The sequence below is a fragment of the Haliaeetus albicilla genome, chromosome 8, assembly GCF_947461875.1.
Source record: "Haliaeetus albicilla chromosome 8, bHalAlb1.1, whole genome shotgun sequence".
Lineage (NCBI taxonomy): Eukaryota > Metazoa > Chordata > Aves > Accipitriformes > Accipitridae > Haliaeetus > Haliaeetus albicilla.
In genome coordinates this window covers 20,567,200-20,581,671 of record NC_091490.1, presented here as the reverse complement: position 1 = coordinate 20,581,671, position 14,472 = coordinate 20,567,200, and positions in this window count along the sequence as shown.

Here is a 14,472-nt window from a genome sequence, read left to right as displayed (position 1 = left end):
TTGTTATGGACTATAAACCCTGATGCTTCCATGAAGGGCTGTGACCATGAATCCCAATTGGCTGAGCAGTGCTATTTCATGGCAGGGCAAGTCCAGTGGTAACGAATTCAGTCAACATAATGATTGCAGTTTCACTGCACTGCTCTGCTTCCTGGGAACCTACAGAAGATGAGTGACTGTGTCACGATCATAAATTCAGACACATACAATGCTGAAATTTCTCACAGAGCTTTAAGTCCCCATGAAATGTCAGACTAATAAATATGGTGATCATATTTGCTATTTGGCAAAAATATTAATTAACCAGGAAAAGTTAATAAAAATATATTCCCCAAAATTATGCAACAGAAATTTTGGTTTTTTTCTTATTCATGGTTATATGAATGCAAAATGCCACGGATTCTTCATCTTTAACACCTAAGGGATTTATAAGCATATTGCATCCATAAAACTTGGTTCATCAGTACAGTATGCAGCCCAGATATGCATATTTAATTACTCTGAAAGTAATTTACTTGTACAGATGGTGGTATTAGAAGGTCTTACTTCAATTTAAATTACTTCTATTTGAAAAATAATGTTATTTTGCTATGAATCTTGAGTGAAGAATTCACTCTTATTACACATGAATAATACTTGACAATTGTAATTAATCTGTGACTAATCTAATACTTCCTCAATAAACATTTTGTTTCAAATTTTACAAGCCAGAGCATCCTCTTTCCAGGAGGTTGATCTAGGAGCATCCCGTATCCAAACCTGCTTACTGTGAGGGACCCCAATGTGCTCTCAGGGTATGTGAATAAAAAGCCACAAGATTTTGTTGAACATCCCCAAGACTTCCCGAGGCAAAATGACATTATGCAATTGTTTGCATCTTTCTGTAAGATTAAGCGGGGATTAAAGTGAAAGAGGGCCTTTCAGGAAAATACCTGCCAGATGAAAGATTTCAGGAAAACAGTGACCTGATGTGCATCCAGGGAGTTTGGGACAAGCTTTAATGGGAAAGGAGGCAAAATATGCTGTCCTGGCTGCGGGCAGCAAGCTCTCCCAGCAGTGCAGGCAGCAGGGCCGTGCCAGATGCCCACCCCACCACTGCCGTCCCCTGGCTCGCACCACCCAAATAACAGCAATTTCCAGGAGTAAGCGTGCAGCAGAGGCAGCGAAACCTGGCAGGGTATTGCATTAACTCTTACACCCTTCCTGAGAAAACACGACTGCTTCTTCAAGTGAGATTGTTTTCTTGAACAGCACCATAAAAGGTCTACATGTGTTTGTTAGAATTTCTTCAGCGAACGTCCATCTTTATTAAAGCGATGGCTATCTCAGAGGTGGCTGCTGTGGTTGCTATGGCAAGCATTCATGTTTTATTGAAGACTAAATGGCCACAACCCACATAAAGGGCTCCTGAGTGGCCCTAAAATGTGCTCTGCCTTCCCCTTCCCCCACTTCTTTCCTCAGGACAAAACAATTTTTTGACAGTCCATCTGATTTTGAGGGCCTACCCTCAGTAAGGAGCTTTGTCTCTTCTATCTGGGTAACCTGAACCTTGTGGTCTGCTTTTAATACAACAAACAAGCACCTGTGGACCTGATTCAGAGAGCTGGAAAGCACTTGAATTTCCCAGAGAGTTCTGAGGGAGCTGGAGATGATGGGTGCACTGCAAGAGCCACTGTCAGATTGCTAGCACCACATGCCTTTGTCAAATTAAAACTGGGGGGGGAGGGGGGGGGGGGGGCAGGAAATCACACTGGCTGGACCAGAAATGCTGTGTATGAAGGGCTGTACAGCCCAAGCTGGATCGCACAGCCTGAAGTGGAGATGTTTCACCCAGGCAGGGCAACCTGGGTGCTGGAGGAGACAAAAGGGACAGGACACGTCACCCCATTAGTAAATCTGCTCCTGCTACAGCAAAGGAGCCGTGGTGCTCTGGCTGTGGCTGGCATTCAATTTCCAGGCTGCTTTTCTTTTTAATCATCCTAATTAAGAGAAAACTTTACCTCCTTTGGCTTTCATGCATTTACACTTACACAGAATTTCCAATAGCATCTTTCCCAGGAAATATAAGCACATTCGCTTCCACTGAGTTTAAGAAGGATCAAGGTCACTTCTTTTCAATTTTAATTTTTTTTTTTTTTTTTTTTTTGCAAACTGTCTGTGGTTGCTGCATCTCCACGTAGCTACCCAGCATTCACATTATCATACCTATCGCTTCAGTCTCCTGGCCGTCCGAGTTGCACAGAGCTGTGCCTGCAGCTACCCCTCGCATTGCTGCACAAGGGTCAGTTGGAGCATGTCGGTGCTCCGGAGCTCCTCACACCTAATCCTTCAGCAATGTTTTTCCCCAGGGCATTTCTCACCAAGTGTTCTCTCTCCAAGGGAACGGGATCCCCGCTTGTCCTCTGGGAGCCAGGGTGACCCCACAGACTCCCCAACATCACTACTGTCCCACTTCTCCAACCACAGCGGCATGCTGACTTTAACCCTTCAAAGACCCATGACAGCCATACACAGAAGACAGATCAAAATGTGCACGCCCAGGCACTGGGTGCCTTGTTAGCAGGCTGCTGGCTGGCTGGGGTGCATTGCAGTTGGGGGGGAATGAGTCGGGGACGGCGAGTGTGACGCGTGTCTGCAGTGGGAGAATGGCTGGGGAGGTGGAGGGTTGCAAGTAACAGTCCTGTAGAAGTATAGGGATGAGAGAAGGTGAGTCAGGAATTTGGAGGAGAGAGGGAGTAAATAGGTGCAAACTGTAGGCTGCCTGTGGCTAAGCTGCTCTCAGTTACAAAATTTTTCTTAAGTATGCCATTTTCAAGCACAGAAATTCAAGGCTACAGTTTCTATTTTATAATGCAGAGTCAAAAGCCCAAAACAGAAACAGCATCTTAACAGTTCTGTCCCTTATTTTAATACAAATTCACACACACATGCTCATACACATATAAAGTCAGCCTTAAACACAAGATCCATAGTAAGTTTTTCAACAAAATAATCCTTTACACACTGATAAATCAAGCAATAATGACACAGGGATATCATAGCATCACTAAAATGTCACCACAGTTAACAAGCCCACTTGCTTCAACAAAAAAAATTGGTGAATAATCATCCATCAGTTAGCACGTTAAAAAAAAAACATGCCTGGTGTTCCTTGCCTAAAAAACAATGGGAGTGGAAACATTGTTTTCTTGCCAGGTTATTTTCCTTTCGGGGAAGAGAAATAACTGAGGGGAACATGGAGAGAAGAATAAATAACAAGAAGCGCTATAAGGGGAAAAAAATCCTTCATAATTATGCCATTGCTTCTGCCTTTCTCGCTATCAGATTCCTCTCCTGTACCATACTGTGCCAAACCACTCACATGCAGGGCATCCTCCAGATGAATCAGCACAGTGGCACGTGGACTCAAACGTACATCAGAGGCACAGAGGAGGTGTTTGATATTGTATTTATAAACAAATCAGAGACAAGAGCTTGGTGGGGGGTTTTTTGGAGGAGGAGGAGGAGGACTAGGGGAAATAAGATTGTATGTCAGCTTAGGAGAAAAAACATTTCATCATCTTTTTAAAATTTATATTAACCGCAGACTCTGTTCAGATTCATCTTCTAAGTGATAAATTAAAATGGCACACACATGATCTGTAGATTTTTTTTTCTTTATCCATCACTCAGAAGATACAATATGAAAGACTGCCTCTACTAATCCACGCTCTTGCATCCGTCATAACACTACACACCAGGGGAGAGGGGCTGAGCTGGGGCATGGTGTGCTGCCTACAGCACAATGGAGGTAGCCCCAGGTGCCACCAGGCAAGCACAGCCCAGGCACCACGATCCCAGCCGAGCACACAACTTCTCCCTAACATGAGAAAAACTCTGTTTTGGGCAATCTCACCATAGTAATTCCTTATTTCACTTCACTAGAGCAAAACCAACTGATTATGTCCACAAGCCATCAGGTGTGACTACAAACCACCACAACGTCCCAGCTGCCTGATGACTTCTCTGAAACCGGCTAGTAAGACTTTACTTTTTTTAAAAATTAGTGCTGATGAAACACAAACCCTTTTTTCAAAACTAGGTTGATGAAACACTCTTAATAGCTCTTAAGAGAAAGGTTTTCCACAAATAAACATCCACTTAACAGGCATTGACAGTGAAAGGACTTCTAGAAAGCCTGACATCAAAAGCTGACAAAAAGAGAGCGCTGAAAGGCTCACGTCCCAGGCCCAAGAACATAATTAATCTACTGCGTGTTCAGCATCTTCTCACAAAACTTATCAGTGTAATTGTATGCTACCTGTGAGAAGAGGATGTCATGCTTGACCATGTCCCTTACCTTTTAAAAAGCAGAAGTAATAAATACCCACTCACAGGCAGGGCCTCTTACTTGGCTTGCTCCTGTCTGCAGTCTCTCCTGTAAACCTTTTTTTCTTCTTTTCCTTTTTTTCCTCTCCAAAATAGGAAAAACAGATATGGCAACCATTAATCAAGCAAGTAATAAACCTAATGTCAGCTGAGGGGCAAGACAGAAGCCAAGGAGAGGCAGATAAGACACTCCAGCAGATCTCCTGAGGAACAAACGATACTACGTCTGCAACTGAACTGTAGATCATACAAGATCATCACAAAGAATGAAAATTGTTATGTTTCAGATATTTCAGTTTAGCCAATAGGTCATCAGGCACGTAAAATATTAATATTTGCATATATGCTGTTGTGTACATCAGTGACAGAAGTTTTTATGCTAAGATTGGGGGGGGAGGGGGGGACACAACTCCAGAGGTGGAATGAGTATCTCCAGCCTGCCCTTTGTAGCTCTTGTTTCCCAGCCTACACCCTTGCAGCAACCGAGAGCTGATGACAAAACCAGAACCTCCTGCTAAGGTAAAGAGTACCTGAAATGCAAACACTTCCCTATGCCAGACTCTGAAGAACATGACTAACAGACACTTTGCCTACATGGAAGAATTTCCCAGTGTTCCAAATGGACATTTTCCCAAGTAAAGGCTGGCCAAAGGCTTCAGAGGTTGGCTGTGCGGTTTCAGAGGATTTAAGGCCTGGATGGACTTAAACAAGGACAATGAAACAGAACTGACCAACCTCCAGCATCAGACTCTGTTGGAGTAGGACACATCCTTTGGAAAGCCATGGAGTTTTGCTAGGTAATCCACCAGTCTCAGCAGGAATCCTTTCCAGTGTCTAATTACCTCCACTCTCAAAAACGTGCAACTTACTCAAGTTTTAATTTTCCTGGCTTAATCTTAATTATTTGGTCTTTTTATATGTATTTTTGTCACATCTTTGGCCATGTTACAAGTCTTCAGGTAGCAGGCATCTTCACTATACCTAGGTACTTATGTATCCAAGAATTTGGCAAGTTAATAAACTGACCTCATTGTAAAGAACACATTTCCCATATCTCAGATCATTCTGTCAATTTTTTTGAACCTACTTGAATTTTTCACCATTGTTTCACTGGACAGAGTACTCTAGCAGAAGGCTTACCAAGAAAATATAGGTAGGTCATTCCAATTCCTTGCTGTTAGTTTGTCACACAAGTTATGTTCTGTCTAGCCTCCTCAGAGGAACAAGACGCTTTTTGTTTTGTCTGGGTTTTTTTAATCAAAACAACCACTCAAACTCCAACACTGTCAGTGATATGAAAATGAATCATTAGATTAAAGGTATTTTTCCCCTTGTGCTGCTCGAACGAGTAAAAGTGCTTACAGCAAGAGAGGGATGCAAATTTCAGGGGGAGTGAATGAACACATGATTCAGAGAATAGCTCTGTGTGGGTATGCATGCGCAGGGGGAGGCACCTCAGGGTATATTTGCCTTGTCTGTGCATATATGGACTTTTTGAATATCAGAGTACTATGGACAAACTATACAAGCCCTTGAATATTACCCTAAACAAACTTTGAAAACTTAAACTGCAGTAAATTATGGGGTTTGTAAAAACAGAAAATAATCAGTAATGGTAACTGAGATTGATTTTATATTTGGATTCAGCACTGTACCCAAACCCAAATTTTTACTAAAAATGGTCACTTGTTGTTCTATTAGACTATTTATTGCAGCTCTATTTATACTTCAGATGCCAGGATAAGAAATTAGCTATTCTTTCTAGGTGTTATAAATATATAAATTAAACTAGGTATTATATATAGCTCTGCACACGTCTCTCTGACGCTCACTATTTTTCTTGTACAAAATGTCTGTAAAATGCCTAGCCTGAGACTACTGTAACTGGCTAAAAACAAATCAGTTGCAGGAAGCTGAAACTTCTGTCCACTCTATGAAATTAGAAGGCAGAAGGCTATGCCCTTCAGTATTTTGATTACATAGATGAGGAAAAAAATTTCAAGAATTAACAGTGCAAATTCTTAAATATGCCAGATGCATGGTAACTGTAAGTGCTGTTACAAGTTATGGCAAGGGAAGGGTGTTGCTTTCAGATTTGGAAATGCCTGCGACAGCCTAACCTTTTTGTCAATGCGTTTGCAGCTTTGCAACATCCATTTCTAAATGAATTACCTTATGGAGGAAACCAAAAGGCAGAAAAACAAAGAAATAGGGGTCAAATTCCTCCTGTGAGATCTACCTTGTAAAATTATCCAGAATGTAATAATACCATGTTATTGACTTAAGCACAGTTCCCTGTGACATGCTGCAGCTGACCTGTAATTTTTATCCTACATGTTGCCAGCACTATTAAAATGACACTTGTGAATGTAAATTAAGCTCACAAAGGGGACAGATTGTATGATTCTGGTTTCTCTCAGATGCCTGTAGGCTATCACAGGTTCCATATGTGAAGTAATTATGTTCACTGAAGGAAAGAATAAATGCTGTCAAATTGTGTACTGAGAGAGAAAGCAGCTATTATATTGCAGTAGTCACTGGAGCATTGCCTTAGAAAGTGGAAAGATGTGTAAGAAAATAATAATAAAAAAGAAAAACTGGAACAGAGCTGTATTAAATATAACCTTTAAATGAGTATCTGCTTTTGAATATATATTACAGAAAGTTAATATTTCACAAATAAAAGCATTTCAACTCTTTAATCATATTTTCCTCCTCGCATCTAGAGGGCACAGGGCAGAATATTTATCGGAGGGGTAAAGGACGGATGGAGCACCTTTCAGATTTCTGTGGTTCCGCAGCGAGAGGAGCCCTCCGTGGCCCCAGAGATGCTGTCCCCACCTCCTTCCCCACCACAAACCTCCTCCCGAAGGACCTGTGCAGCAGCCAGCCTCCCCCCCTGGCAGGTGGAGGTGTCCCAGCCCTCAGCCCTTCCCTGCCCTATCCATCCGTTATGGCCAGCTCCAAACTGACACCTTCTGCAGACCCTCAGTAAGGGCAATAAGGCTGGGCAATGGCGCTGCTGAAGACTGAAGGGAAGTGGCCCCTGTGCAGCCCTGCGGCTGTCAGGGAGCAGCAACCCCACACTGCCCAAGCAGCAGGCTGCAGCAGCGTTGTGGAAGATGGGGCGTCAATCATGGAAGCCGACAGAGCTTCTAAAAGGAAAGGCAATGTTCCCGTCACCTCCACAGCTGCAGTGCAGTCCTGCTCTCCTGCGCCTGGAGGAGGTGAGCCTATATTTAGTCCAGCGAGGTCATCAGCAAGCCAGCACAAGAAGGGAGAGAAACAGTGAGCTGGGAAAGTGGCGCTTTTAAAACCTTTCACTTCGAGGGAGCCAAGAACAGCAGAAGCAGGGAAATAAAAATTCTAAGTGCTTGTGTAGTTTTGGATTTTCATCCACAAATGAAATGAAGGAAGGAAGGAAGTTAGGGTGCTTCGGAAACAGCCCTGAAAAACACAAACAGGAAGGCACACTTTCTATATCTAACCATAGATATAGAGCTCGTGAAGAAGCCCACAGCACTGAAAAACGGAAGGCTGGACACTTCTGTGTGTTTTTACTGTTTACTAGAGTAGCATCACTGGGCTCGGCACTCAAGCTTCCCATCTCAATGGAAAAGGGAGGTTTCCACAGTGTCCCATTAGTGCTAGTTCTGGATCTCTTCAAGCTCAGCCTTTAACAGGTTGCAAAAACAACCGAGGGCAAGCAACTTTCCAACACAGCTGCCCTTCACGCCTTCCAGCTGCCTGCGCTGCTGGTACCTGCAGATCTGTTGTTAATCTGACTGCCTTAACGGCAGCATGTGCTTGGACCACGAGAACTGACTGTTGAGAAGTGCAGAGAGAGCAGGCTGGCTGGAGAGACGGCACGATGCATTTATTAGCTACCCTGGCACTGAGCTCCTTGTGTGGCCCAGATCCTTGTCTGTGGCTCTGAGCTCTGTCTGTGCTCATCTTATACTCAAAAGCTAACATGTACAAGAGACCAAATCCTGCAGACTGCTCTAAAATGTGAAGGCAGCTCTCAGGGAACCAAAGCAGCAACTGCTGAAGCAGAGGCAATGCCTGGAAGCTCCCACTCCTCCTCCCTCTCCCAAAGCCATGATCAGCTGCCATACAATGCTGCATGGAAGCAGCCATGCTAGGTTTGCAGGGTCCTTTTCCAAGTGGGTGATTTTCCTGACTGACACCATCAGGTCATTTGGGTAATTAACTTGCATCCAAGGATCTGGCCTGATTCTAGACAATCACAGTTTACAGGCAAAGTGTTGTTCTGCTTTGACCAACACCTCTCCCTGGAATGTATGCTCATGAGAACACTACCCACCAAACCCTCATGTCCATCTTAGCAGTAACACGAGATTGGGTACTAGCACTAGTACGTCACATCAAAGCCACAGCTTGTTGAAAACCTTTCCGTTTTCCTAACGTTACATTTCTGCTTTTATGAAAATAGAAACTATGACTTTTTTTTGAGGTTTCTTAGGATAAAAAATCTGCCAGTCATCTTCTGCAGTCTGCCAGTCATCTTCTGCAGTCTCTCCATGGAAGCCATTTTACCAACTGCACATTGCATTTAGTAGGCTCGTTCAGCACAGAGAAGCACTCACTGAACACCAGGAAATTTTCCTTCATCATTCTTGGGCACACAGGCTACATCTCCACTACTGGAGAAAAGGGCCCACAGGCTGCCCCTGGCACTGGCACCTATCAGACACAGCACAGCTCACATCTGCTTACCTGCACTCTCTCTATATGCTAAAATAGGGCGGTTACATCTGAATTGCCCAAAGCAAAGCATCACCCCATCTCCTTATTTTGGTCACTGCTTTTCCACCTCCATTCCTAAGGTAAGAGCAAAGAGCATCTGGATCCCAGCAGGGATGCACGGAGTATGTGGTCCCTGTTCCCCTCCCACCACAGCCCCCAGCCTGCAGCCCCACTCACTCCCCAGCTGCCCGCTCCACTCATGCCAACACCCTCCTCCGCAGTGCCAAACCCTGGCAGCAAATTCCCATCAGGGATCCTCAGCAAAAACAACTAATCACCTCTTTGTTCAAGGCTGGCTTGGTGACTGTGAGCACAGCACAGAGCATCGTCCGGATGCAGCCACGAACACAGAGGTAACTCTTCCATCCCATGCACCAGACCTCCCTTACAGCTCATACTGGCTCCTGCAGGCTTCAAAAGTAGGTTGTGGCTAGCTGCTCTTGAAACAGGCAGGGCTGTGGGCTGCCAGCCTGCAGCACACCTCCGCAAAGCCCCTCCGGCCCCCTGGGGACACACGCACCCTACTAGAGAGTCCTTCCAGGAGAGTTTTCAGGGGGTCGTGGGTGCGTAAATGAATCATTGCATCACACAGACTATTAATACCAATTGGTCACGGATGGGTGGGCAGTTAGATGGGCAGACGGACAGCTTGCCTGTTTTCGATTGAATGCAGTAGCAGTTGTACAACACACTACTGTAATTTCTTCTTTAAATAAAAAATTGAAGTCGGCTACTGTTTCCTAAGCAGCTTGAAACTATTAAACAAGTGTTTGCAGGGTAGCTCACGCCATACGTGGGAGGCTGAAATGTAATGTAGAAATGAGAGGTTTGTTCTAGTTGGCAGCATTGACGGCAACTATAATGTATGACTCTTTTGGGTGCAGTGTGGCAGAAGCAGGGTGAGGATCATCCAGTGCTATTCACTAGAGAAATTGTTACACATGAAAAACAGAAGGCGGAATCAAAGATCTCAGGATTGTGGCAGGAAGGAGGGAGGGAGGAAGAGAGGGAAAGACGTGGTTTGCTTTTGCAGTTTTAATAAGGATTTGTGGGGTAATGTTGTGTAAAGGTAATACAGCTGGATCTTTAATAATAATAACTAGAACCAACTCTCCATGTTAACTGACCTTTAAATATTATTGTCCCTTTCAGTTTACCAAAAAGACATTCACTTCATGAAAGATGTTATTCAACCCTGTTTAAAGATCCAATAGGCTAAAATATGCTAAACTGACATTTAGAATTATCTCATAACACTTTTTTATGATAACTCATATTATTTCCATGTAATCTGAATATAAGATTTTTTTTTTAAATGTATTTTGAAACCATTTCAAATAATAGGCAGATATTGCCTGGACATTCAGGTTATCTGTAATGATATTAGGGCCTTTCTCAACAGCTGAGTAATTACTTTCTTATTACACTCAAGGCAAGTGGAAATCACATGCCCTGCTCAAGATTTAAACCTACATTGCTCAGGCAAAGGAAGCATTCAGACTGACATTTTACATACCTAACTGCATTTTTTATAATAAGGAGAGAATCTGTGGTATATTGCCTTGATAATCTGTGAAATGAAGACAACTGGGAGCACCAGAAAAAAAAATATCCATTGTGTTAGTGGGGGAAAGGCAGCGGGACTCAAGTAAAGGTAGATGGATTGATTCTGCCTCTATTGCAGTCATCTCCCAGAGCCCATTTTAGACATGGCCACACACAAGCAGGCCATTGCTTAGGGCAGTGGATCAAGGTGGGCAGCAACATGCATTAGCGTGCTGGAGCCCCGGCTGCTGCCCCAAGGGCTGGGTGTGTGGCATCACACCCTGACGTCCCACTTCCCGCCCCGGCCGACCCAGCGGATGCAGCAGCCCAGCACTCCTTCCCTCCATGGCCACATTGCCTGTCCTCCCCTCCAGCCCTTTGCAGACCCACGGTCCTGATTTTCCTACACCGCTGAGACAGTTCCAGCCTCCAGGTCCTCCTTCCACTGCCAAATACTCCAACCCCACCTCCAGATGTGTTGGGCATCACAAACCATGCTTGAGAAAACAAGAAACAAACATTTCTCATTCCCTCTCATTTCTGTCCTCCATGAGAGGGAAGAGAGAGGTTCAAGTTCTGATGCCCTTAAACTGGGCAAAAAGCAAGAGGGTTCACCCAGCAACAGCAAAGGCACAAGCCATCCTTCATTTTTTAAATTCTACATTTTCTTACCCTGCAGCATCACTTTCCACCACAGGGGCCTGCCTGCCTCTGGCTAAGGCACATTGTAGCCCAGCTACCTCAGCATCAGATGGGAGAAGGGTCTCTTTCCCAGGGCATCCTTCAGCTCCAAGAGGAGGTGTCATGGTTTAACCCCAGCCAGCAACTAAGCACCACACAGCCGCTCACTCACTCCCCCCTAGTGGGATGGGGGAGAAAATCGGGAAAAGAAGTAAAACTCGTGGGTTGAGATAAGAACGGTTTAATAGAACAGGAAAGAAGAAACTAATAATGATAATGATAACACTATTAAAATGACAACAGCAATAATAAAAGGATTGGAATGTACAAAAGATGCGCAGTGCAATTGCTCACCACCCGCCGACTGACACCCAGCTAGTCCCTGAGCCGCAATCTCCCGCCCCCACTCCCCCCAGTTTATATGCTAGATGTGACGTCCCATGGTATGGAATACCCCGTTGGCCAGTTTGGGTCAGCTGCCCTGGCTGTGTCCTGTGCCAGCTTCTTGTGCCCCTCCAGCTTTCTCACTGGCTGGGCTTGAGAAGCTGAAAAATCCTTGACTTTAAACACTACTTAGCAACAACTGAAACCATCAGTGTTATCAACATTCTTCGCATACTGAACTCAAAACGTAGCACCCTACCAGCTACTAGGAAGACAATTAACTCTATCCCAGCTGAAACCAGGACAGGAGGGAAAACCAGCACAGATTGCCAACATGCCAAGTACATGGATAAGCAAAGACACGGTAAAGTAACGCACAATAATAAACGCTGTACAGCAATCTGCTTCAGCACTCCTGGTTATAGTCTTTCATAATGAAAGAGAAAAGAATGGTCATTTACAGGACAAAACACTTAAATGATTAAAAGAAACATACACAGAATCAGCAAAGAACTGAAGTGGAAGCTACAAAGAAAACCAACCTCTTGTGAGAATGTTAGTATTCTGTGATTTCAGCAAAACCTAAAGAAGCAAAGATAGAAGGGACAAATTAAGTAATAAGAGGACGAAGGCTAATTTCATAAATAAAATCTGTAATATTGTCTAAAAACAAATGCTAGTTACAATGCGCTTATAGGATGTGGTTTTGTTCAGGTCAGCTCTTATTTCATCCACAATATTTTTAACGTTAGTAATCTAAAGCAGACAAACCTAATTTTTAATTGGATATTGCAGTTCATTTCAATTGAGCTAGCAACAAAGCATATGCAAAATATAAACAGAAGATTTCAATAAAATGCTTGAGATAATCATAACATATCTAGCTGGTGTATAGCTCTGCTGTGGAAACACACACTATTTATCAGTTTTGCATCTTCCAGTGAATTAAAAAAAAGTATTTTCTCTTTTTTGATTTCAACATTTGTTTAGTGAGTTCTGGTAAATTCTAGGTCAGATATTATACACTTGACAACAGAAACAACTAATTATGTTAGAAACCCACAGTGATAAGAGAACTGTACAGTAAATATGTTATATCCAGGCAACAGCAGAAGGTAAGTTTGTATTTCATTTGCTGTGGATTGCGTAAGTTGGTAAATGCTTTCTGGCAAGTGTCCTTCAAATTCCAAAAATAATGCATCTATTTTATGGCATTATCTCATTTTCTGTTATATTTGTTTATATCTCTGCTGTGAAACCATGTTGTTATTAAGGGTATCGTTATAATAGAAAACTGCATTAGCTTTTAAAACCCTGTTCCATTTTATGTGTATATAAATGGGAATATTATGATCAAGCAAGATTCCCATTTGTCCTTGCTATACTCCTGACACTGCTGTAAATGCAAGGAGAGCACCATGCTCTTACCAGGGCTTAAAATATTGCCCCTTTGATTCACCGCACAGACATCTGTTTTTTGCATTTAGCACGCAAAATCTTGTCCTGCTGGTTATGTACTCAAACAAGTGCAAACACTGTGTTTCTCTTTACCTTTGACCACCAAGATGGGTCTGCTTGCATTTGTATTTGTACAGTATGGCAATAGCAAAACCCCCAACATCCGCCACAGGACTGGTTTTTGAAGATACTTAGGTGGCTAACGGCAGCAAGGTGGCTAATCCTAGGTGCCTACTGGGGAAAGGCGAGGAGTGCTGTCACTCTCGGGTGGATTCCCAAAGGGATGAGTGATACCCAAGGCTCTCCTAGGGTGCAGGTTGTGCAATTATTCCTGAAAGTGCAATGCAGAAACCCACTACAGGCACTGAAGTGCCTCCCAGGGAGAGGAAGAGCCTAGATTTCCACCTGTAAAAACAGCCCAGCCCACAGCTCTCTAACCGAGAGCTCAGGAGCAGCCAACCAGGTTGAGGATGGGTGCACAGATCAAGCCAGGGCTGGGTGAGGGGGGCCAGATGCGGTGCAGTAAGGGGCACTGCTGCGGTAGTGTCTGCATGCCCGAACGGGGAGCAGGGTGCCCCATGTCCTGGCAGCAGAGTGCCACGTCCCCTGGCCACATGCATGCAACACTGTGATGCTCTGACTACACCCTGAAACTGAGATAAGGCACTTATTTGTTAGGCATAACAAAAATGCTTCAAAAATTATAAGCAAGGCCTTGCATTAATGACAGTAATTAACATGGCTGATGAGAAATCAAACAAGTTCAGGTGATTTCATGTCACCTGATGACCCATTAAAAGCTGTGAATTTTGAGAGCAATTTTTTTTTTTCCTGCATAAGATGGAATTTAATTTCAGTGTCTTGAAATGTTTTAGAGAGTGCAGTTGTGTCTCTTTTTTGCTGCCATAACACCCAGTAGTTCAGGGAATGCTAGGGCATGTGATTACAGGGCAGTTCCCAGTCAGATGCACCTTGTAATCAGGGCTCATGTATAGTGCTACACTCTGAGAAAACCCAAAAGAGTCTGGTCTAAAAAGTTCTCTGAATCAGGGTAATTACAATATTAATCACAATCCATTGAACTAAAGTGGAATTAAATACAAATTTTCTGTTTATATAGTAAGCGCTGAATGACAGTAAGTTAGCAACAGCCATTTTGGTCTGGTTTAACTGCCTAACATCTGGAGAACATTATTACAGAGTTATCAGCCATTTGGCCGGTGCCCAATATGGAAGCAGTTTTACCCTCTTTTCTCTAAATGCCAG